The 23053-nt window shown below is 35.9% G+C and overlaps 1 protein-coding gene and 1 pseudogene across 3 annotated transcripts in view; one reads left to right on the top strand and one right to left on the bottom strand.

Moving 5' to 3' along the window:
- Nucleotides 1-23053, bottom strand: part of Nfat5 (nuclear factor of activated T cells 5) — a 109141-nt gene that overhangs the window by 69857 nt on the left and 16231 nt on the right. The gene's annotated exons all lie outside the window — the stretch shown is intronic.
- Nucleotides 5339-6174, top strand: LOC124086609 (large ribosomal subunit protein uL30-like; annotated as a pseudogene).

The following is a 23053-nucleotide window of genomic DNA, read 5'->3' as shown; positions in this document are numbered from 1 at the left end:
GTGCTGAGGATTGAACCCAGGACCTTGAACGTGCTAGGCCACAACCCAAGCCGGGTGAATTCAGTTTTAAATGATGAATTTGAGATGTCTATGGGGCATCCAAGTGATACATAAATAGGAGAAAGATCAAGTAATAAATAGAAGAAAGTTCTACCGATTGATGCTGCTCATTATATACCCTGCTTTTACTTTGTTTTGGGTTTGTTGTTGTTTTGTTTTTTCCCTTTACTTTTGTTTTTATACTAAATCTGTCTTGGAACTAGATTAATTTCTTTATAAAGTTACTGATTGTTATTTGGTTTTTTGTTTGCTTGTTTGTTTTGTTTTAATATGGTCTTGGGAATTGAACCCAGGGATGGTCTACCACAGAGCTATGTCCCTCAACCCTTTTTATATTTTGAAAGGGTCTCGCTAAACTGCAGCACAACTTTCCTGCCTCAGCTTCCAGAGTGGCTGGGATTACAAGTGTGTGCCACCACGCCCAGCTGTCTATATTATGTACACACACACACACAAAACTTAGATCTAAGAAAACTTATTCTTAAATCTCATTCAGATAATAAAGAAACTACTAATTCTTAACATAGGGGCTGGGGTTGTAGATCAGTGGTAGAGCACTTGCCTAACACATCTGAGGCGCTGGGTTCAATCCTTAGCACCACATAAAAACAAACAAACAAATAAATAAATCAAATAAAGGTGTTGTGTCCAACTACCAAAAAAAAAATTCTTAATGTACTCAGTTGTGAAACAGACTTCAGGAAAATTATACTTTTCATAGTATTTCAGAAATACTGCCAATAAAAGTGAGGTAAAACATGATTATATCAGAAGTGAAGAAATACTACCTACTATAGAATGAAGTACATTCATTAAATATTCTCATTTATTTATTCATGTACTCATTCATTCAACAAATATTTAACTGATGTACACAAAGCAGTGTCCTAGGTTCTGGGAATACATCAAAATAGACCAAAAAAATCTGATTCAGTGAACATTTCATTCTAATGGGTTTAAATTATTATGATTGCTTATTTGCCTGCAGCTGTGGTCTGAATGCTAATATACTTCCAAAATTCATGCTGGAACTTAAAACCCAACGTGTCAGCATTAAGATGGGAGGACATTTAGGAAATAACTCATGAGGGATCTGCTACCATGAATGGGTTAATGTCCTTATTAAAAAAAGAGACTGAATGACCTGGGCGCAGTGTCACATGCCTGTAATCCCAGCAACTCAGGCGGTTAAGACAGGAGGATCAAGGCCAGCTTCAGTAACTTCATAAGACCCTGGCTCAAAACAAAAAACATAAATGTAGCTCAGTGGTAAACACCTCTGGTTTACCAGTATCCCCCCAAAAAACAATAACAACAAGAAGATTGAAGGAAGCTGCCTTGCTTCTTCCAGAATGTAAGGAAAAAACATTTACCCCTACCAGCATGTGAGGATACAAGAAGGTTCCATCTTAGAAGAGAACAAGCCCTTACCAGACACCAAATTTGCTGGTTTCATGATCTTGGACTCCCTAGCACCCAGAACTATTTGCAATAAATGTGTATTATTTACAAATTACCCAGTCGAAGGTTTTTTTTGGTATAGCAGCCAGATGGTCTAAAAAACATGCTAAAGAGAGAGGGAGACTCCAGTTTCTTTTCTAACTTTACTAAACTCACATTTAAATGCATTATTAATAAAATGAGCATTTCTGAAACATAAGCAGCAGAAAAATATCTACATTTATCTTAAAAACTTTATAGTACACACTTAAAATACAATTTCACTAAACGTTTACAACATCAATACTGAATAGAGATCTGTTTTATAACTATCTTAAATAAATCCTTTTTTAAACTAATCACATATATATGAGCATACATAATACTGCAAATGAAAAGAAACAAGTAGAATTAACATTCTAATTCTTTTATGTATATTATTGGCTTTGTCTTGAAAAAGCAGTCTAATTGTCGTGTATGATGGCTCATGCCTGTAATCCCAGACACTTGGGATGATTTACAGGAAACAGGACCATAGAACGAGTATTTTTATAAAGCTCTACAGGTGATTCTGGCTGAGTCATTAGTTTAAATTATGAAATTCAACCTCAGAATGAAAATAGACTGACCTTAGTTTATTACCTCTTTAATAAAGAACTGATATTGAGGCTGTAGTAGGAGGATCACAATTTCAAAGCCAGCCTCACCAATGTAGTGAGGCCCTGTCTCAATTTAAAAAAAAAAAGGCTGGGGATGTGGCTCAGTGGTTAAGTTCAATCTCTGGTACAAAAAAAAAAAAAAAAAAGTACTGATACTGATTTTTTTCTGAAGACTAGAAGAGAATAGCAACAGGGATAAACCACCTTATTCCACAGATTATCTCAATTTTTAAAACCTTGAGGAAATAACAATTACAATAACATATCAAAAAAAAAAAAAAAAGAAAGAAAGAAAGAAAATCAACGTTATGCATCTTTCCTGACCAAAATGACAACTATATCACATGGTGGTAGATGATTTTAGACTGATATTTAAGATTTCATACATGTTTACTAAATACCTAAAGAAACTAACATAGATCTTGTTATCTTGGGTCTGAGAGAAATTATCTATTAATTATCTCTGTTGGGCAAAGACCAAAGATTCTTAATGAGTAAAACTAACCCACTGACAACATGTTATTCCTTTGCATCCCCTCCTGGTCATTCTCTGATACAATTAGTATTTGTTCTATGAAAGCTTAATACTTTCTTACCAAAAAAAAAACTGTTAGTGCTATGTTAACTAGATGTTACTATATTGATGAACAAGACTTTTTAGGATTCTTACAAATATTTTTTAAATGTCATTTTACTATAGCAAATGAGAGGTTAACTTGTATAATCCTCTGTGTTACAATACAATCTGTAAATAGAAAAAAAAGTTCTAAAAAATATAAAATTATTTTAAAAATAAATGACAGTACTTATAAAGTACTTTCATATGAATAATATTGACATATGAAAAGTGTTTTGATTATAAAGTATACAGGAATATAGATAATTATTACTAATTTTATGTCAATTTTAGAATCAACTTCTAAAAGTTTTAATTTTTTACTAAAATATAACATATACAATAGTAAAGTATAAAAATCTTAAGTCTTGAACAAAATTTTTTAAAGTGAATACACACATAAGCATCAGCTGGCTGATTAAGAATTCTCCCTCATGCTTCTTGAAAGACCATCACTCCCTGGAAGGGGTAACCAATCTTCTGACTTCTATCAGCATACAATTTTGTTTTTTGAGTTTTACATAAAAGGAATCATGCAAAATACTGTTGCAGACCAAAAAAAAAGCCACAAAACCTTTCTGTATCTGCCTCAATTTAATGATTTTTCTCCAAATGCTACAATTTTATGCCTCTTTCTATGATTAGTGATTTGGGATTTGATAGCAGATATTGAGAATTTTATCTTATTCTATGCTGATTATTTTAATACTGCTATAAATATTCTTAAGCTTTGTGTGATATTGTTAAGTTATAGGGAAAACAGTTTGATCCTTTCAGGTTTTGCCTTTGTTATAGTTTAGATTATGAGGTGTCTCCCAAAAGCTCATATATGAGACAATGAAAGAAAGTTCAAAAGTGAAGTGATAGGGTTATTAGAGCCTTAACCTGACCAGTGCATTAATTCACTAGTAGGCATTAACTGGGTGGTAACCACAGGCAGGTAGGGTGTGGTTGGAGGAGGTGGGTCATGGGGGCATTCCCATGGGGTTTATATTTTGTCGGTGGTTTGGGGAGCAGGCTCTTTCTGCTTCCTTATTGTCATGTTCTGAGCTGCTTTCCTCCATCATACCCTTCTTCCATGATGCTCTGCCTTACCTTTGGCCCAGAGCAATAGAGTTGGCCATCTATGGACTGACACCTCTAAAACTCTAAGCCCCCAAATAAACTTTTCCTCCTCCAATTGTTCTTGTCAGGTATTTTGGTCACGATGATGACATGGCTGACAAAAACAGCCTTTATGCCTTCTTAGGCAAGACCAGAGTGTTTTGAGTCTAATGTTAATCCCCACCCCCCATCTCATATTTAATTTTTTTTGGGGGGTGCTTTTTTCAATGTTTGACATTTCAGGCAGGAGGGCAAAATCTAGTCTCTAATCTTAGTTTACAGCAGAAATCATTCTGTTGTAATTTTAACCCATATCAATATGTTCTTTTCTTTGCTCAGAGTAAATAAAGTATTCGTATTAACATGTTCCACTTGACAGCCTTTAATAAATTTGAAGAATTATTAGGTTATTTAACTTAATATTCAAGAATATTGATGTGACCTATGTAAAAAATACTGGCTTAAGCCAGCCACAAAACAGTACCTCTTGGCAAGCTACAAAATTACTCTGTACACATATCCTTTATACTCCAGGCAAAAGGATTTAAAGCAAATTAAAGACATTAGTGGGGTGGAGATGTAGCTCAGTAATACAGCACTTGCTGAGCATACATAAGGCCCTGGGTTCAATCCCCAACACCACAAGAAAAAGATACAGTCGTTTCTATCCTCAAAGACCTGAAAATGTAGTTGAAATAAGTATATACACACACCACTGTCAATAATTATAATTAAAGACCAGAGACAGGAGGGAAAGGTCTTGAGTAATCAATAAAAGATCCTTCGAAAAGGTAACTTTTGGGTAAGATACAATAAAGTCAGCACAACCTATCATACAGCAATCAATAGCAATAAACAAATACAGACTCAGAAACTTTCTAAAGCCTAGTTTGATAGTTCATAGCAGCAACAGTGAAGACTAGGCTATTAAACTTTATAGTTATGTTAGCATGATATAAAATAACATAAAAATACTAATTAAACATTTATTGAATGAATATATGAGTGCCTATTTTATGGCTCTGCAGACTTATCTCTCCATCTCCATTCTCATCTTTCCTACACATTGTCATTGAGATACAATGATTTTCATTTCTTCACCTGTATTTCTCTATAAATGCCATTGTTTTTGCCTGAAACACTGACCTTCCTACAGCCCCTTTCAACTCAAACCTTTCTAACCAGCTTTTCCTGATCACTTCAATCTTAGATATTCCTCCTGTGTATTTATCTTATCAGAATATTTATCACATATTTTTCAGTAACTCCCTATTAGATTATACATATCACAAGGACAATGGATAAGTCAGTCTCATTCACAGTTTCCTCAGCAAACAGCACAGTGCTTGACACAAACAGGCACTCAATTGATGAGTGTATGAATGAGCAAATAGATACTATGGAGCAGGATGCAGTGGTGCATGCTGATAATTCCAGCTACTCAGTAGGATTACAAATTTAAGGTCACCAGGGGCAACTTGGTGAGACCTTATCCCAAAAAGGCAGAGGGGGTTCTTTTTTTCTGGCTGGAACCATGGAGGGTGCCAAAGAGAAGAAAAAGAAGGTTCCTGCTGTGCCAGAAACCTTAAGAAAAAGTGAAGGAATTATACAGAGCTAAAGGTAAAGCCCCTGAGGAAAAGTCTGCCCAAAAGATGCTTTGAAAAGCAGAGGAAGCATATCTATGAAAAAGCCAAGAATTACCACAAACAATATAGGAAGATGAACAAAACAGAGATTCAAATGGGCTGGAATGGCAAGAAAATCTGGCAACTTCTATGTACCTGCAGAAACTAAGTTGGCATTTGTCATCAGTATCAGAGGGATTAATGGTGTAAGCCCAAAGGTTCAAAAGGTATTAAAACTTTTTCGCCTTTGCCAGATCTTCAATGGCAACTTCATTAACCTCAACAAGGATTCAATTAACATGCTAAGGATCATGGAACCATATACTATACGGGGGTACCCAGACCTAAAGTCAATGAATGAACTACAAGCATGGATATGGCAAAATCAATAAGAAATGAATTGCCTTGACAGACAACGCTTTGATTGCTCAATCTCTTAGTAAATATGACATCATCAGCATAGAGGATCTACACTGTTGGGAAATGCTTCAAAGTGGCAAATAACTTCCTGTGGTCCTTCAAATTATCTTCTCTAACAGGTGGAATGAAGAAAAAGACCATCCATTTTGTAGAAAGTGTAGATGCTGGCAACAAGGAAGACCAGATCAACAGGCTTATTAAAAGGATGAACTAAGGTATCTATCATGGTATTTTGTAATCTGGTCAGTTAATAAAAGGGGGGGGGCAGCTAGGAATACAGCTCAGAGGTAGAACACTTAACTAGCACATGTGAGACCCTGGGTTTTTAAGTAGAGGAGAAAAGATAAGACGGAGGGGGGGGAGGAAGAAGAAAGAAAACAGACACTGTAGAAGGACATAAGGTTGCTGAGAGACCATATAAAGAAAAGGAAAATTAAAAAAAAAAAAAAGAGGCAAAATGGGAAAAGAAGCTGTGGGAGACCAACCTCACAAGTGACTGAGTTAACTCCCTTGCTGGGCAGCACCCTGCTGCTAGACTGCCCTGCTCTTCTAGGGTTCAAGTGACTTGTGTCTTCCTGCCTGGATGTGTCTTCCTACAGCCCCATGGGTGGAGCTTTGCTTACCTGTTCCTTCATAATATTACCCCTTTCCCTGTTTAGGATAGAATCTTCCATGGAAGTGCCTTGTGTGTGTCCCCTTCTCTTACTGTGCCCTTGGGTGTGGCCTACCTAGATGACAGTCAACCTGCTGTCAGTGGACATCATGAAGATAGACTCAGCCCCCTGAAACCTGACCCCTTGCCTCATCTGAATAGCTTCTCCTCAATAAAAGGGGTCCGCACGTGCTCTCTCTCTTCCTGCAGACCCTTAAGGTCAGAGGAGCCCTCACAGCAACCCCAAAGAGCCACACTGAGCCACATCCCCAGCCCTTTTTTTTATATTTTATTTTGAGACAAGGTCATGCTAAGTTGCTTAGAGCCTCACTAAATTGCTGAGGCTGGCCTTGAACTTGTGATCCTCCTGCTTTAGCCTCCCAAACTACTGAGATTACAGGCATGCACCACTACACCTGGCTGGAATCTGTCTTGAAGGTAGACTATCCATGTGACTTGTGTGGTTATTTTGAGCAGCCCAGAGAACAGAAACCCAGCAAGAAGCCTGAGGAAATAAGCTAGGGGAAAATTAGAGGAGCTTTAAGAGTACAGAGTCAAGCTGAGCAAAGTGGTGAATGCCTGTAATCCCAATGTCTCAAGAGGCTGAGACAGGAGGATCATGAGTTCAAAGCCAGACTCAGCAATGGTAAGGCACTTAGCAAGTCAATGAGACCCTGTCTCAAAATAAAATACAAAATAGAACTGGGGATGTGGCTCAGTAGTTGAGTACCCCTGAGTTCAATCCCTGGTAGCAAAAAAAAAAAAAAAAAGGTGAAAATGCCTTATTTAGCTCAAAAAAGGAAGAACTTGAAAGAATACATGTACTTGATATGGCAAAATGTACTTCTTGATATTTTTGTCAAAGAAGTAGCAAAGGAGTGATGAAGGCAAATGGTTTAAGTCCAAATGGAAGTAAGTGGACTTCAACTTGATAATCATAGCTTGGCTTCTCTTGACAAATCACAGACATACAAACTTGTAATTCCAGCTACTCAGGAGCTTGAAGCAGCAAGCAGGATTGCAAGTTCAAGGTCAGCCTGGGCAATTTAGTGAGACCTTGTTGCAAAATTTTTGAAAAATTTTAGACCTCTCAGGTTTTGGTCAGAAATGGCCAACCATGGCCCAAAAATATTAAATGTCAAGTTCCAGAAATAAACAATTCCTATGTTTTAAATTGTGTACCATACTGAGTAGTATGAAGAAATCTCACCCTGTCCATCTCCAGGAATGTAAATCATCCCCTTGTCCAGCAAATCTACTAATCACAGTCTTTTATTCAAGTAACCCTCATTTTACTTAATAATGGGCCCAAAGGGCAAGACTAGAGATAACATTGATTTTATTACAGCATATTTCTAATTTCTAAATAAAACTTTTTTCCCCCAGTACTAGGGACAAAACCCAGCAGCACTCTACCACTGAGCTATATCCCCAGCCCTTTATTTTTCAAGATGGAGTCTCACTAAGTTACCTAAACTGGCCTCAAAGTTTTTATCTTTCCTATTTAGCTTTCTGGGTAGCTGGGATTATAAGCATGCATCACCACACCCAAACTTTATCATTGGTAGGTACATGTAGGAGAAAACATATGTATTGACACTATTCATGGTTTCAGGCATCCAATGTGAATCTTAGAATTTAACCTCTCCTGATAAGTGGAACACTACTATATACCAATACTGCTCATAATAAATAAGAGGTACGTAGCATGTCATAAGGAAAGAGCAAAGGTAGTCAGAACTGGGCTTTCAATCATAATCACAATAGCTCAATCACATTTTTTGTGTGATCTTGGGCAAATTACTTAATACAGGAAGACTTTGTTGTCTCATTTGTTATTTTTAATATTTTTAGACACTGATGGACCTTTATTTTATTCATTTATTTATATGTGGTGCTGAGAATCGAACCCAGTGCCTCACACATGCTAAGCAAGCATTCTACCACTGAGCCACAACCCCAGCCCTGTCTCATTTATTAAAAAAAAAAAAAAAAGAGGTAACACCGATCTTGTAGAGTTGTGAGCACTACCAATAACGTGTACAACACATCTAAAACTATTATATTAACTGGAGCTCTAATAACATAAATGAAAGCTATAATGGATTCCCTGAAAAGGGTATGCAATGAGGAGGTGATATGGAGATAATGCATGGGCATTATTTCGTGTTATTCCAAGGGCAGATAACTAGCTCATGTCCATTTCAAGATGACTTCAGTATTAATTCAAAATACACAGCTTTCCTTTCTACTCATCTTATACTTCCTTCAGGACCTATCTTGACTATAGGTGGGTTCAGTCTGGCCTTCAGAATGTTTTAAAACATTTTTAATTAATTCCAAACACTGAATTAACATATTTTACATAAAAATGCAGACTTTTGCTTCTCTTGACAAATCATAAGATCTGGCAATATTAACCCTATATTCCCACAAGAAAAGCTGGAGCTGTTCCCTTATAGTGTATTCTTCAATTATAGAAAGTACCTTTTAGATCATCGCAATGATTGGCCTTACACTATCTGTAGTGTAGACACTAGAGTTTTCAATCTCTACACTAGGGTTGCACAGTTGTAATCTGTTTATGAAATGGGAAGAAACAAAGACAAAAGATGAATCTTTCCCGAAGAAACTTCGTAAAAGTTAAAAGACTAGAATAGCAAGTAGTTTGAACTTTCTTGAATTCTCCCCAGAAACAAATTTAATGAAAAAGAAACTGCCTATGGGGGTGGGGTTGTGGCTCAGTGGTAGAGCTTGCCTAGCATGTGGGAGGCACTGGGTTCGATCCTCAGCACCAGATAAAAATGAATAAATAAAGTAAGGGTATTGTGTCTATCTACAAATGAAAAAAAAAAAGAAGAAAGAAACTGCCTACAATATCTTCTAAATGATAAAATAAGGATGCTGTACATCCAATTTAAAAAAAATGATAAAATAAGGATGCTGTACATCCAATTTAAAAAAAAAGAACTTTCATAGAACTTATCAGATTCATAAAGAGCATTAAATCAGTAAAAGATAATTTCTTTTTAAAAAAGGAAACACTTGCCATACTTAAAAGAATTAAAATTTGGGACTCAAATACATGTACATGCATATTCAAAGCATGTGAACAGTGGTGCTATTCACAACAGCCAAAAGGCAGAAACAACCCAAAAGTTCATCAATGGATGAATGGATAAATAAATCAGGGTAACCAAACAAAATGGAATAGTATTCACCCTGTTGTGAGTTAATACAGATCAGCCATGTTTGTGTCTTTCACCAATGCCCGAATTTATTGGGTAAAAATAAATACACAAGCTACAATTTCATTGTCTTTAAAATTCATTAAGTACTCATGGCTCACTTGGTATCCTGACCACGGCAATCCCACATTATTTTATTCCACACCAATCTTTTTTTTTTTCTCTTAGTAGCAGGGATTGAACCCAGCAGCTTAACCTCTGAGCCATACATATCTCCAGCCTTTATTTATTTATTTTTTTTATATTGAGACAGGGTCTCGCTAAGTTGCTTAGGGCCTTGCTAAATTGTTGAGACTGGATTTGAACTTGCAATCTTCCTGCCTCAATGTCCAGAGCTGCTGGAATTACAGGCATGCACCACTAAGCCTGGCCAAAGGTGGCAATTTTTATTAGCACAATGAATTTATTTATCAGTTTGTATTTTATGATTGTGCTGTGCAGCTGGGATTTTTGTTTGATTTTTGTTTTCTGTGAGTTCTATATGAACATTTGATTTATTTGCTAAGACGAGTTATCAAGTCATTCTTCCTAAGCACTTATACTCAAAATGGAATGACTTCATGGTAAACTGCTGCTTTATAAAATGGAATAACTCAGGGCTAGGCACAGGCTGCTCTCCACACACCCATAAAAAGGAATAAAAGGTGGATAAACCTCAAAACCTTATCACAGCATGAAGCATAGCTCAGTCATAAGAGTATCTGCCTAGCATGTGTGAAACCTGGAATTGATCTCCAGCACCACCAAAAAAAAATAAATAGATATAAAATTTTAATTTTCTGAATAAAAGAAGCCAGACACAGGGCTGGGGATGTGGCTCAAGAGGTAGCGCACTCGCCTGGCATGCATTCGTCCCGGGTTCGATCCTCAGCACCACATACAAAGATGTTGTGTCCGCTAAAAACTAAGAAATAAATATTAAAAAAAAAAAAAAGAAGCCAGACACAAAAGTCACATATTGTATAATTTCATTTTTATGAAATATAATAGATAAACCCAAAATAGGTAAATACATAGACAAAGAAGACAGACTGGTGGATTCCCCGGAGCCAGGAACAGGAGAAAGAAGGGATGAGGAGGAGCTGTTCAATGGATATAGGGTTTTTCTTTTTGGCTACACACCAATGTACATTTTAAGATGTTTCGGTTATGAGAATTTATGTGAATTTGAATGCAATTTAAAAAAGCTTTGTTAATTCCTTATGTGACTACCAGGTAAAATATGCCAACAAATTCAATGGGATCTCTTCCACAAGGAAAGAAAATCTCTGACTACCTCCTGAGTACCAAATGCAATGCTAGATTCTTTAAATTCACATTATCTCAGCAAAGTTATTAATTTATCATAATAGGGGGCGGGGAGGTATGGGTGTAAGTACCAACTGTCCATTTGAATCCCAGCTCCACAGGATTAAATACAATAATAAAATTGGACAAGCTGGACTAAATGCAACAATCCAAGAATCCACTGACTCTTATAAAGAATTAAACAAATATTCATTATTAATTGAATAAATGTTCATTATTAATATACTATAATTAAGTATATTATAGCTAATATAATAAATATAAATGTTGTAAGACAATACCAATATAACATTTTAGTCTTGGGGGGGCTGGGGTGGTGGCTCAGCAGTAGAGCACTCGCCTCGCACGTGTGAGATCCTGGATTCAATCCTAAGCACCACATAAAAATAAATAAGTGAAAGAAAGGTATTGTGTCCAACTACAATTTATCTTAGAGATAAATGAAAACACAGACACAACATATCGGAATCTATGGGACACATTGAAAGCAGTTCTAAGAGGAAAATTCATTGCTTGGAGTTCATTCCTTAAAAAAAGAAAAAACCAACAAATAAATGATCTCATACTTCATCTCAAAATCCTTGAAAAAGAAGAGCAAAACAACAGCAAAAGAAGTAGAAGGCAAGAAATAATTAAAATCAGAGCTGAAATTAATGAAATCGAAACAAAAGAAACAATTGAAAAAATTGACAAAACTAAAAGTTGGTTCTTTGAAAAAATAAACAAAATCGACAGACCCTTAGCGATGCTAGCGAAGAGAAGAAGAGAGAGAACTCAAATTATTAGCATACAGGATGAAAAAGGCAATATCACAACAGACACTTCAGAAATACAGAAGATAATCAAAAACTATTTTGAATCCTTATACTCCAATAAATTAGAAGATAGTGAAGGCATAGATAAATTTCTTAAGTCATATGATCTGCCCAGATTGAGTCAGGAGGATATAGAAAACCTAAACAGACCAATATCAATTGAGGAAATAGAAGAAACCATAAAAAGACTACCAACTAAGAAAAGCCCAGGTCCGGATGGGTATACAGCAGAATTTTACAAAACCTTTAAAGAAGAACTAATACCAATACTTTTCAAGCTACTTCAGGAAATAGAAAAGGAGGGAGAACTTCCAAATTCATTCTATGAGGCCAACATCACCCTGATACCTAAACCAGACAAAGACACTTCAAAGAAAGAAAACTACAGACCAATATCTCTAATGAACCTAGATGCAAAAATCCTCAATAAAATTCTGGCGAATCGGATACAAAAACATATCAAAAAAATTGTACACCATGATCAAGTAGGATTCATCCCTGGGATGCAAGGCTGGTTCAATATACGGAAATCAATAAATGTTATTCACCACATCAATAGACTTAAAAATAAGAACCATATGATCATCTCGATAGATGCGGAAAAAGCATTCGACAAAGTACAGCATCCCTTTATGTTCAAAACTCTAGAAAAACTAGGGATAACAGGAACATACCTCAATATTGTAAAAGCAATCTATGCTAAGCCTCAGGCTAGCATCATTCTGAATGGAGAAAAACTGAAGGCATTCCCTCTAAAATCTGGAACAAGACAGGGATGCCCTCTCTCACCACTTCTGTTCAACATAGTTCTCGAAACACTGGCCAGAGCAATTAGACAGACGAAAGAAATTAAAGGCATAAAAATAGGAAAAGAAGAAATTAAATTATCACTATTTGCAGATGATATGATTCTATATCTAGCAGACCCAAAAGGCTCTACAAAGAAACTATTAGAGCTAATAAATGAATTCAGCAAAGTGGCAGGATTTAAAATCAACACGCATAAATCAAAGGCATTCCTGTATATCAGCGACAAATCCTCTGAAATGGAAATGAGGACAACCACTCCATTCAAAATATCTTCAAAAAAAATAAAATACTTGGGAATCAACCTAACAAAAGAGGTGAAAGACTTATACAATGAAAACTACAGAACCCTAAAGAGAGAAATAGAAGAAGATCTTAGAAGATGGAAAAATATACCCTGTTCATGGACAGGCAGAACTAACATCATCAAAATGGCGATATTACCAAAAGTTCTCTATAGGTTTAATGCAATGCCAATCAAAATCCCAATGGCATTTCTTGTAGAAATAGAGAAAGCAATCATGAAATTCATATGGAAAAATAAAAGACCCAGAATAGCAAAAACAATGCTAAGCAAGAAGTGTGAATCAGGCGGTATAGCGATACCAGACTTCAAACTATACTACAGAGCAATAGTAACAAAAACAGCATGGTACTGGTACCAAAACAGGCGGGTGGACCAATGGTACAGAATAGAGGACACAGAAACCAATCCACAAAACTACAACTATCTTATATTTGATAAAGGGGCTAAAAGCATGCAATGGAGGAAGGATAGCATCTTCAACAAATGGTGCTGGGAAAACTGGAAATCCATATGCAACAAAATGAAACTGAATCCCTTTCTCTCGCCATGCACAAAAGTGAATTCAAAATGGATCAAGGAGCTTGATATCAAATCAGAGATGCGCCGTCTGATAGAAGAAAAAGTTGGCTACGATCTACAGTCGGTGGGGTCGGGCTCCAAATTCCTCAATAGGACACCCATAGCACAAAAGTTAATAACTAGAATCAACAAATGGGACTTACTCAAACTAAAAAGTTTTTTCTCAGCAAAAGAAACAATAAGAGAGGTAAATAGGGAGCCTACATCCTGGGAACAAATCTTTACTCCTCACACTTCAGATAGAGCCCTAATATCCAGAGTATACAAAGAACTCAAAAAATTAGACAATAAGAGAACAAACAACCCAATCAACAAATGGGCCAAGGACCTGAACAGACACTTCACAGAGGAGGACATACAGTCAATCAACAAGTACATGAAAAAATGCTCAACATCTCTAGCTGTCAGAGAAATGCAAATCAAAACCACCCTAAGATACCATCTCACTCCAGTAAGATTGGCAGCCATTAGGAAGTCAAACAACAACAAGTGCTGGAGAGGATGTGGGGAAAAGGGTACACTTGTACATTGCTGGTGGGACTGCAGATTGGTGCAGCCAATTTGGAAAGCAGTATGGAGATTTCTTGGAAAGCTGGGAATGGAGCCACCATTTGACCCAGCTATTCCCCTTCTTGGTCTATTCCCTAAAGACCTAAAAAGAGCATGCTACAGGGACACTGCTACATCGATGTTCATAGCAGCACAGTTCACAATAGCAAGACTGTGGAACCAACCTAGATGCCCTTCAATAGACGAATGGATAAAAAAAATGTGGCATTTATACACAATGGAGTATTACTCTGCATTAAAAAATGACAAAATCATAGAATTTACAGGGAAATGGATGGCATTAGAGCAGATTATGCTAAGTGAAGCTAGCCAATCCCTAAAAAACAAATGCCAAATGTCTTCTTTGATATAAGGAAAGTAACTAAGAACAGAGTAGGGACGAAGAACAGGAGAAGAAGATTAACATTTAACAGGGATGAGAGGTGGGAGGGAAAGGGAGAGAGAAGGGAAATTGCACGGTAATGGAAGGAGACCCTCAGGGTTATACAGTGGAGGGGGTAGAGAGAGAGGAGGTGAGGGGAGGGGAGAGGAGGGGAGGGGAGGGGAGAGGTGGGGAGGGGGGAGGGGGAGGATGGGAAAGGCAGCGGAGCACAACAGACACTAGTATGGCAATATGTAAATCAATGGATGTGTAACTGATGTGATTCTGCAATCTGTGTATGGGGTGAAGGTGGGAGTTCATAACCCACTTGAATCAAAGTGTGGAATATGATATGTCAAGAAATTTGTAATGTTTTGAACAACCCACAATAAAAAATTAAAAAAAAAATAAAATAAAATAACATCTTAGTCTATTTCCTATTGCTTTTTTAAAATAATAATAATTAACTAGCATCATAGTTTTGTTTTGGTGCTAAGGATGAAACTCAGAACCTCTTTTGCTCATTCTAAGCACACACTCTACCACTGAGCTACATTCTCCCTCATCACACTTTCATATCTTCCTTTTAAAAAAAAATATAACATTCAATCACAAGACATTTTCTTCTATCATTATTCTCTAAATACATGATTTATAATACAGTGTCATTTATAAAAATTAAACTAAAGATAATAACCAAGCTTCCTCTATTTTCCCTAACTGAACCTTAAAGGATTTTAATAAGCTAAGAAAAAATTTTTAAATAACTAATTTATCTTAGTTATAAAAATTCTCGGGCTGGGGATGTGGCTCAAGTGGTAGCGCGCTCGCCTGGCGTGCGTGCGGCCCGGGTTCGATCCTCAGCACCACATGCAAAACAAAGATGTTGTGTCCGCCTAAAACTAAAATAAATAAATAAATAAATATTAATAAATTAAAAAAAAAATTCTCTTGATGGAAAAATAAGTATCTTATGTTTTAAATGTTGTTTATTTAATAAACTGAAAAGTTGAAGTTGAGATTCATATTACTAAAGAAAGCAGCAGAGCAAGGATTGGAATCCAGATCTGCTGATTCCAAAACTTATATACTTAATCACAATACTATAGATTATAAAATGATTTGGGTATGGTTTTATCTAATAACAAACAAGAACAAGATTAAAGCTAAAAGATGTCAAGTTTGAAGTATTCACTGGAATATGTAAGAGCTAAAGAGATTTAGAAATAGAAGACAAGCTGAGAGTGATGATACATTGGGAGTGGTAGTACATGCCTATAACCCAGCAACTAAGAAAGCTGAGGCAGAAGGATTTCAAGTTCGCCACTAACCTCTGCAACTTAGGGGCAATCTTGTCTCAAATTTAAAAAATAAAAGTAAAAAGAGTAGGGGGTATAGTTCAGGAATAAGCACTCCACGTTCCTAGTTCTAGGTTTTAAAGGAGAAAACCAAAACATGCAGACTAATAGTCCCATGGATTCATGATCTTCCTCTAATCACCTCAGGAGTGTTTTATTGTTGTTGTTGTTGATACTAGGGATTAAATCCAGAGGTACTTCACCCTGGATCTATATCCCCAGTTTTTTTCATTTTTTTGATTTTGAGGCAGGATCTTACTAAATTGCCAAGGGACTTGCTAAATTGCTGAGGCTGGCCTTGAACTTATGATCTTCCAGCTTAGGCCTCCAAAGTCACTGGGATTACAAAAAAAGTATTCCTGTCACTGTACCTAGCAATAAGTCTCTCCAAGCCACTCCTCCACATTGATCATTCTTAGCAAGTGACAGTTTATTTCTTAACAGAGAAAACAACCTAGAGGTCATGAATTTACCATACTTCCTTTCCTTACCTTGGTGCCTTTGGATCCAAGGAAAGAAGAAACTCTGGATACTAGATTCCCTTTTCCTTAGGCTCCAAAACTATTCCTGACCTTTATCTTCAACTTCACACCACAAAAGATTCATATTTTCGGTCTGGGGTTACGGCTCAGCGGTAGAGCGCTTGCCTGTATGTGCGAGACCTTGGGTTTGATCCTCAGCACCACATAAAAATAAGTGAAATAAAGGTATTGTATCCAACTACAACTTAAAAAAAAAAAAAGATTCATATTTTCATTATTTCCTAGCTTCTACCCTTTGGTTCTCTTCACAACCATCCTCCACTTTCTCTATTCATTTACTAATCAACTACTACTTGACTTCTGTTCATAAACTCCATTCAAATTGTGGTGTTAGCAAGAAATTCCTAATTGATTTATTTCCACCTTCTGACACACCCTACTAGAACAACTTTCAGGAAATTCCTCTTCCACTATCTTCTGTTTCTTTTCTTCCTTCATTGGCTTCTCTTTAATCTACCCTTCTCTCAATGCCCCTTAAGTTATTTTGGTGGTTTTTTTCTCTTTTCTCTCAGTGTGGTGTTAGAATCAAACACAGAGACTTGCATACAAAGTACTCTAACACTGAACTACACCTTCATCTTTCCTCTTTCAATTTAGTTGGCTTGCTCTTCATCTCCAAATTCTACACACCAAACAAATTTAGGATCATGATACTCTTACTTGTATTCTCAAAATTATTTTATTAAAAATGTAGCTGTGCTGCAATATCAGAGATTTGAATTAAAGTTCTTCGTTTGGTAAACACCATGTTATTTCAGCTTCCTCCTTAGATTTTTTTTTTTTTTTTTTTTTTTTTTTGGTACCAGGGATTGAACCTATGGGAGCTTAACTACTAAGCCACATCCCCAGCCCTTTTCTGTATTTTATTTAGAAACAGGGTCTCACTGAGTTGCTAAGTACCTTGCTAATCTGTTGAGGCTGGCTTTGAACTCATGAGCCTCCTGTCTCAGCCTCCCAATTGCTAGGATTACAGACATGTGCCACCCATGCCCAGCATCTCCTAATATTTGAATGCAGTATATACCAAAAAATAAGAGAACTCAGTCCCGTTTTTAAAAGGTGACAAGTTGAAATAAAAATTCTGATTAAGATTTTTTTATTAATTCATGTATTCATATTTACCAAGGATTTGTACATATATGATATGTTCAAAACACATCAGAATAGCCAGGCACAGTGGTGCATACCAGTAATCCCAGCAACTCAGGAGGCTGAGACAGAAGGATCACAAGTTCAAGTCCAGTCTCGGCAACTCAGGGAGACCCTAAGCAGCTGAGTAAGGGCCTGTCGCAAAATAAAAAGGGTTGGGGATGCTATAGCTCAATGTTAAATAAAGTGTCCCTGGGTTCAATTCCCTATATTAAAAAAAAAAAAAAAAAATCAGATACATAAAGCTAATTTATTCATATTTGCCACTAATGTAACTAGAAAGAAATATGTACTTAAAACCTGAAATTTGCTTGTTTCTTCACAAAATAAATAGCTATTAATGTTGAATTTTAAAATGATTAAAGCCAGGGGCTGGGGTTGTGGTTCAACAGTAGATCACTCACCTAGCATATGTGAGGCCCTGGGTTTGATCCCCAGCACCATATACAAATAAATAAAATAAAGATATTGTGTCTACCTACTAATATATTTTTTATAATATATATTTTTTATTTTTATTATATATATATATATATATATATATATATTTTTTTTTTTTTTTAAATAATTATAGCCAGCCACATTGGAACACACCTGTATTCCCAGCAGCTCAGGAGACTTAGGCAGGAGGATCTTAAGTTCAAAACCAGCCTCAGAAATTTAACAAGGCCCTAAGCAACTTAGTGGGATTCTGTCCAAACAACAAAAAGGTCTGGGGATGTAGTTCAGTGGCAAAACACCACTAGGTTCAATTGTCAACACAAAAAAAATACATAAATAGGATTAAATTCTTAAATTGCTCAGACAGGGACAGGTGTGAATCCATTCTTATATCCACATCTTTTTGCATAATGTCAAGTTCCCAAGCATAAACCTTATTATATTCCAAAAGAAAATTATTCCATTCCATAGAGAAAGTACTCTAAAAAAATTTTTTTTAAAGAAATCAAAGGGCTGAGGTTGTGGCTCAGAGGTAGAGTGCTCACCTAGCATGCATAAGGTACTCAGTTCCATATTCAGTACCACATAAAAATAAAATGAAGATATTGTGTCCACCTAAAACTAAAAAGTAAATATTTTGATTCAAATGTATGATATGTCAAGGTCATTGTACTGTCAGGTGTAACTAATTAAAACAAATTAAAAAATAATACAAAAAAATGAAAAAAAAAAAAAAAAAAAGAAATCAAGCTCAGTGCAATGGCACACGCATGTAATCCCAGCAACTCGGGAGGCTAGAGGAGGATCAAAAGATCAAAGCCAGCCTCAGCAACTTAGTGAGATCCTATCTCAAAATAAAAAACTAAAAATAAAAAAAAGGGCTGGGATGTATGTGGCTCAGTGGTTAAGTGTCCCTGGGTTCAATTCCTGATACCAAAAATAAAAAAAATCAATCAATCAAAAACTGAATAATACAATACTTAAAATTAGCACAATTACTTAGCTTTAGGTGAATCTTCACTAACAACTCACCCACTATTATTGGAATTATGACACATCACTACTGAAGAGACAAAACAAAACAGCAAGCTCATAACAATGAGACTCACAAAGGTAGTTTACCACTATCGATGAAACCAACAACTAAAAGAAAATTCATTTCTGTTAAGGATGCATACCCTAGAAAAGACACAAGCAAAATTCCAATAGATTAAACGTTTATATTTTAAAAGCCAAAGATTTCCAGATGTTATAATACATTAATTAAATGTTATTTGCCTGCAAAAAACATACCCTTACCTCTTAAGAGTTCTACACTGAAATATCAACATATATTATAATAGTAATAATATTCATCTTTTAACTAGACTATATTTTAAAGAAGAGACTGAGGGGGGTGTGTTAAAACATGAAAACCAGCCAGGCACCATGGCACACGCCTGTAATCCCAGTGGCTCCAAAGGCTGAGGCAGGAGGATTGTGAGTTTGAAGTCAGCCTCAGCAAAGGCGAGATGCTAAGCAACTCATTGAGACCCTGTCTCTAAATAAAATACAAAATAGGGCTGAGGGTGTGGCTCAGTGGTCGAGCATCCCTGAGTTCAATCCCCAGTACCCTCCCCCCAAAATTAAAAAAGATGAAAACCATAAATTTCACAAAAATTGACGTCCTTTAAATTTTAAAGTTACCTAAGCCTATAGTCCCAGCTATTTGGGAGGCAGAGTGAAGAGGGCCCCAAGTTCAAGGTCAGTCTCAGTAATTTAGGGAGGCCCTAAACAATTTAGTGAAAGCCCATCTCAAAATAAAATATAAAAGAGCTAGGGATGTAGCTGAGCAGTAAAGTGTCCCTGAATTCAATCCCCAGTACCAAAAATTAATTAATTAATTAATTTAATAAGGTACTACTTTTACCCCATCAAATCCAAAAAAGTTTTAACAAATCATTAGAGGGAAAATGAATACTTAAATAGAAAATTGGCTATAAGATAAAAATAGACACATTTTAATAGATAAACAGTTCAATCTCTACCTGAAAAAATAGTCAATCTTTAATAGCTAATTAAAAGAATAAGCAAAATATGAAATTGTTATTTTTTTTAAAAGATAATACTTGAGGGGTTACTCAGTGGTAAAGCGCTTGCCTAGCATGTGCAAGGTGTTGGGTTGGATCCTTAGCACCACATAAAAAGAAATAAAATAAAGGTATTGTGTCCAACTACAACTAAAAATATATATATTTAAAAATAAATAAACAAATAAATATAAATGTCTTTAAATATAGATTAAAAAATGTTGGGCTGGGGTTGTGGCTCAGTGGTAGAGCACTCCTCTAACACATGCGAGGCCCTGGGTTCAATCCTTAGCACCACAGAAAAATAAATAAATAAAATAAAGGTATTGTGTCCGACTACAACTAAAAAATAAATATTTTTAAAAAATGTTTACTAGCATACGTAGTATTTTGCTATTATTAAGTATATAAAAATAGTGTTCTAACCAATAAAATGAAGTAGTCAGACCCCACTAATATTCTGTTTACAGCCAGTCACCTAAATGCTTCCTCATATAACTGACATTTTATTTTAAAGGGATCATTGCTGGGAAACATATATGAGGGCATGGGTTCAATCCTCAGCACCACAGAAAAATTAAAATTAAAAATAAAAAAGAAGGCTGGGACTGTAGCTCAGTGGCAGAGTGCTTGCCTAGCATGGGTGAGGCACTGGGTTCCAGCCTTAGTGTCAAATAAAAATGAACAAAATAAAGGCAAGCTGTTCATCTACAACTACAAAAATTTGTGTTTTTTTTTTTAATAGAAAAGGATTAATTCAAATGTTCATGAATATTAATCACAAGACTGAAATAACTAAAAAAAAATTTTTCTTCTGGACTTAAGAATCTTATGACTAAAAGACTAATTTCTAGCAGAAAAAAATAAGTCTTAAAAATATTCGCTGACCACAGCTGCACATGCCTGTAATCCCAGCAGCTGGAGAAGCTGAGGCTGGAGGATCGAGAGTTCAAAGTCAGCCTCAGCAAAGGTGAGGTGCTAAGCAACCCAGTGAAACCTTGTCTCTAAATAAAAAATACAAAGTAGGGCTGGGGATGTGGCTCAGTGGTTGAGTGCCCCTGAGTTCAATCCCTTGTACCAAAAAAATAAAACTGGGCTGAGGTTGTAGCACAGTGGTAGAGCGCTTGCTCAGCATGTGTGAGGTACTAGGTTCAATCCTCAGCACCACATAAAAATAAATAAAGGTCTATTGACAACTAAAAAAAAAAAAAAAACAAAAAATATTCTTCACTTTTAATACAATTATTCCAAAAGTATTAGTATTATACTAATGAAATCAATAATACAAGTAGGTTGTCTCAAATCAGTGTTTTAGATGCTACTTTGTTCCCGGAACCCTTAAGAAAATGAAGGGCAAAATAATTTATATGCAGTATTTTTTGCACATGGAAGATATATACATTTTTTTAAACCAATCTATAAATAACATTATTAAATCTTATTTCCCATTGGCATATTTTTAAAGGTGACATTTGCTCCTGGAAATATTATAGTTAAAAAGTTACAAGATTCAGGTCTAGAGTTGTAGCTCAGTGGTAGGTCACTTGCCTTGCACACATGAGGCACTGGGTTCGAATCTCAACACCACATAAAAATAAATAAAGATATTGTGTTTATCTACAACTAAAAAAAATATTAAAAAAAAAAAAAAAAGGTTACAAGATTCGCTGAACAAGGTGGCACACGCCTGTAATCCTAAGGGTTCAGGATGCTGAGGCAGAAAGATCATGAGTCCAAAGCCAGACTCAGCAATGGTGAGGCACTAAGCAACTCAGTGAAACTGAAACAAAATAGGGCGGGGGATGTGGCTCAGTGGTTGAGTGTCCAAATTCAATCCCTAATACCAAAAAAAAAAAAAAAAAGAAAAAGAAAGTTACAAGATTCAGCCAGGAGTAGTGGAACAAGTCTGTAGTCCCAGCTACTTGGGAGGCTGAGGTAGGAGAATCACTTGAGCTCACAAGTTCAAAATCAGACTGAGCACCAAACACAGCAAGACCCCATCTCAAAATAAATAAAAATAAAATATATTTTTTTTAATTATAAGATTCACTTAATAGTTGTTGTGGGGTAGGTTCATAGGAGTGATCCTCACACACCCACATCACTTCACTCTACTGAAATCCCAGAGAAAGCACACCAGGTAAAAGACTTCAAAAAGCCAGATTATATAGAGCTAAAGTTGGATTAAAAAAAAAAAAAACACTATCTCCAGTTCTAACATCACATTATATAAGCTGGTTACATTTTGTTGTGTGGAGCACAGACTTTCCAAAACCCTTTAATAACCATTAATAATGAGACTTGTTCCAAAAATTAATCCTCCCAAACACAAAGAGAAAAATACAAATCCTGCCGATAAAAATTATATTTTTTGATAAAAGCAAGAGGAATCATCTTCTATGCCATAAAATTTAAGGTCACATTTCTAGCTTCGTCAACTATCCCTGATGGTTCCATTAATTTAATCATTCTAGATTTTCTTTTTTCACTCTTGAATGGAGATATAATATTGCCTAAGAGAACTTTTTCTCATTAAATTACATAGTTACACATTTTGCCCTAAAGCTACCTCTTTCAAGCTTCAAGACAACTTTCTGATTTGAGTATTCTGAGTTTAGTAAACAAATCCTCAATTTTCATCTTATTTATATAAACTATCTTTACAGATTAAATAGTTCCAATTCTTTAAAGGCCTAATTCTTCATCTGTAGTCAATTTAATGCAGTTATTAGCCCAACTTAAGATTGGCTACATGGTTGTGTACAACTACCGTACAATCCACTCAGACTTCCAATACCCTCCATTCCTTCTCTAAGAACATAGAGTACGGGTACTGCGGCTCACACAGTGAGGATCCCAGAGGCTCCCAGAGGCTCAGGAGGCTCAGACAGGAGGACTGCAATTTCAAAGCCAGCCTCAGCAA

The sequence above is a fragment of the Marmota monax genome, unplaced genomic scaffold (assembly GCF_021218885.2).
Source record: "Marmota monax isolate L192 unplaced genomic scaffold, Marmota_monax_Labrador192_F-V1.1 WCK01_AAM20220418_F8-fsc00024, whole genome shotgun sequence".
NCBI classification, from domain to species: domain Eukaryota; kingdom Metazoa; phylum Chordata; class Mammalia; order Rodentia; family Sciuridae; genus Marmota; species Marmota monax.
This window is presented reverse-complemented; position numbering and strand designations above follow the sequence as displayed.